The sequence below is a fragment of the Nannospalax galili genome, unplaced genomic scaffold (genome assembly GCF_000622305.1).
Source record: "Nannospalax galili isolate Female #2095 unplaced genomic scaffold, S.galili_v1.0 scaffold267, whole genome shotgun sequence".
Taxonomy (NCBI): Eukaryota; Metazoa; Chordata; class Mammalia; order Rodentia; family Spalacidae; genus Nannospalax; species Nannospalax galili.
Genome location: NW_008357518.1, coordinates 3,227,093 through 3,230,573, shown reverse-complemented (window position 1 = coordinate 3,230,573; position 3,481 = coordinate 3,227,093).

Here is a 3,481-nt window from a genome sequence, read left to right as displayed (position 1 = left end):
CCAACATAACATGGTTTTTTTAATGTATTTATTTACTATGTGTGTGTGTGAGAGAGAGAGAGAGAGAGAGAGAGAGAGAGAGAGAGAGAGAGAGAGACTGTATACATTTGGGTCCCAGGGATCTAACTCAGGTTCTCAGCTTTGACTGCAACACCTTCCTTACTGAGCCCTTTCAGTGGCCCAAAAACATGATCTTAAAATCTATTTCCTCCTTTTAAGAAAGTTCTTTCCTGTGCCTAAAAATTCCAGTGTATTCCCTACTTTCTCCCCTATCAGATTCAAGGTTCTTGATCCATATGTAGTTGAGCTTCGTGCAGAGTGAGAGACAGGGATCTACTTTCATTCTTGTCTTGTGACTATCCAGTTTGACCAGAACCATTTGTTGAAAATGCTCTTTTCTCCAGTGTGTTCTGGCCCCTTTGTCAAAAGTTAGGTGAACTTAAATCTAGGCCTTCAATTCTATTCCACTGATCAGTGTGTCTTTTTTATGTTAGTTTCATGCTGTTTGTTATTACTAAACTTTGTAGTATAATTTGAAATCAGGGATGGTGATGCCTCCTGCAGGTTTTGTTTCCCCCCACCCCCCGGGATTGTTTTGGCTACCCTGGGTTCTTTTGTATTTCCAAATAAAATTTGAGATTATTTTTTCAATTCCTGTGAAGAATTGTGTTGAAATTTTAATAGGGAGTGCATTGACTTTATAGATCGATTTTTGTAGGATGGAATTTTCACAACATTAAGCCTATCAATCCATGATTATGGCTAATTTTTCCAGCCTCTGGTATCATCTTCAATTTCTTTCTTCAGTGTCTTAAAGTTTTTATTATACAAGTCCTTCGCCTCCTTTGTTAGATTTATTTCAAGATATTTTGTGGTTTTGTGGCTGTACTGAATGGGATCATTTCTCTGATTTCTTTCTCAGAATGTTTGTTGTCAGGAAATACGAAGACTACTGATTTTTGCTTATTAATTTTATACCCTGCTGCTTTTCTGATTATGTTTTCCAAAGCTAGGAGTTTCCTGGTGGAATCTTTAGGGTCTTTATGTATAGAATCATACCATCTATAAATAAGGATACTTCGACTTCTTCCTTTTGTCTCTTTTATAGCCTTCATTTGTCTTACTGCTCTAGTTGGGACTTCGAATATTATATTCATTAGGAGAGGAGAGCGTGGCCATCCCTGTCTTGTTCCTGGTTTTAATGGGAATGTCTTCAGTTTTTCTCCATTTAGTATGATGTTGGCTATGGGCTTGTTGTAGATTACCATTATTATGTTGAGCTATATCCCCTGTGTTCCTAGATTCTTCATGACTTTTATCATGAATGGATGTTGGATTTTGTCAGGGCCCTTTTCTGCATTTAATGGGATGGTCACACGGTTTCCGTCTTTGAGTCCATTTATTGATTTATGTATGTTTAACCATCTCTGCATCTCTGGAATGAAGCTAACATAATCATAGTGCATAATTTTTTGAGGTATTCTTGCATTCAGTTTGTTGAGAATTTTTAAATTTATATTCATAAGAAAGACTGGTCTGTAATTTTGTTTTCTCTTGGGTTTTTGTGTGTCAGAACACTGACAGCAGAGGAATTAAAAGCAAAAATTGACAAATGGGGCTCATGAAAGTAAAAAGCTTCTGTACTTTTCTAAGGACACGTCATTTGAGTGAAGCAGCAACCTTCAGCAACCTTCAGAATGAGGGAAAAAAACCTTTACCAGCTATATATCTAGAATCAGGAATATACAAAGAACTCAAAAACTAAACATCAAGAAACAATGAAAAATCAGGGTAAGGAACTAAAACAGAGAGTTCTCAAATGATGAACTACAAATGGCTGATAAATACTTTTAAAAATGTTCAACACCTTTATCCACCAGGGAAATTAAAAGTATTTTAAAATTTTATCTTATCCAAGTCAGAATGAGTACAATCCAAAAAGTAAATGATAACAAAAGCAGGTGAGACTGTGGGGGAACAGAGAATATTTATTTATTGCTGGTGGAGGTGAAGCCACTGTAGAAATCAGAGTGGAGGTTCTTCATAAAGCTAAAAATATAACTCCCATATGACCCACTTATATCACTCTTGGGTATACACCCAAAGTCTCTGTATCCTACTCCAGAAAACCTGTTCATCCATGTTCAGTGCTGTCCTATTCACAATATTCAGAAAGTGGAAACAACGTAGATGTCCATCAACTTATGAACGGATAATACAAGGTTGGTATATTTGCACAATGGAATATTATTCAGTTGTTATGGAGGAACTCATGCGATCTGGCGGGGGAGTGTGGGGCCATGGATGGGGTAGGGGGTCAAATTTGATTAAGAACCATTGTATAAAATGTACAAAAGCTCATTTTTTAAAAAAAAAAAAAAAAAAGAAAAATGAAATTCTCAGGTAAATAGATGGAACTGGAATGAACTCTCCTGAATGAGGTAACCCAGACCCAGAAAGACAAACATCCCATTTTTTTCTCTCATAAGTGGATGTCAGCTTCCAATCTTTAGAGAGGTATGTTTCAATTGGAAAATCCTTAGAGATTAGGAAGCTCTGTTGTGATGGGAGTGGTTTATGGGAGGTGAGATAGAATGTAGTGATACAAATTGCAAAGGGGAATAATAGGGCAGGTTTAATGGAGTGGGGGTGGGAGAGCAGGGCAGAAGCAGGAGCAAGAGCAGGAACAACTAACATTACAAACCTTTTGAGAGAGTCATATGGAAACCTACTATGGGAGCATCTCTTAATATATACACATGCGATAATAAAGAGTTTTAATATAGTTAACCACAACAGGGGTTCGATGACCCTAACAGACACCACAGGTTAGCAAATGCAAAGCCTAATGTCAGGAATGGGCTCTCTTATGGAGTTGAGTTGTTAACTAGAGAGATCACAATGATCTTGAGAGAAAAATTAGCTATTGCCATTGTACTTTGTGTCCCAGTAGTAAGGCCCTGTTGCTGAAGACACTCTGTACATGAGTCACAGAACAAACAAGGAGAAATCAAGCTGGAACTGACCTTGAAGCCACATCTCTGTTGGCTTGTTTTCACAACACTAGAAGATGCTATGCAGGTTACTGACATAGATATGCAATCATCAGCCTTATCCAGCTATGAAAACTGCAAGCTATGGTTACAATTGACTGGAAGAATTGTGCTCAAGGAGCGATACTGGCACAAAAATTATAGGAGTAACCAACTACCTTCAACTTGTATTAAAGGCCCACTTCACACTAGGGAGTCTATACCTGAGACTGTTATCAGGGTCAAGAACCTGTGACTAGACCAATCACAGGCTTCAGGGGTGTACCTACTACTATTTTGCTAATTAGATATAATATTGAACTAACTTGTTATAACTTATTGATATATCCATAGGTTAGTACATCTTTCAGCTCTCACCAGAAAAAGTTCTTCTTGCAAGTTGGTGGTGATTAACATAGAGACCTATGTATGTTCAGTGTCCTGTGGAT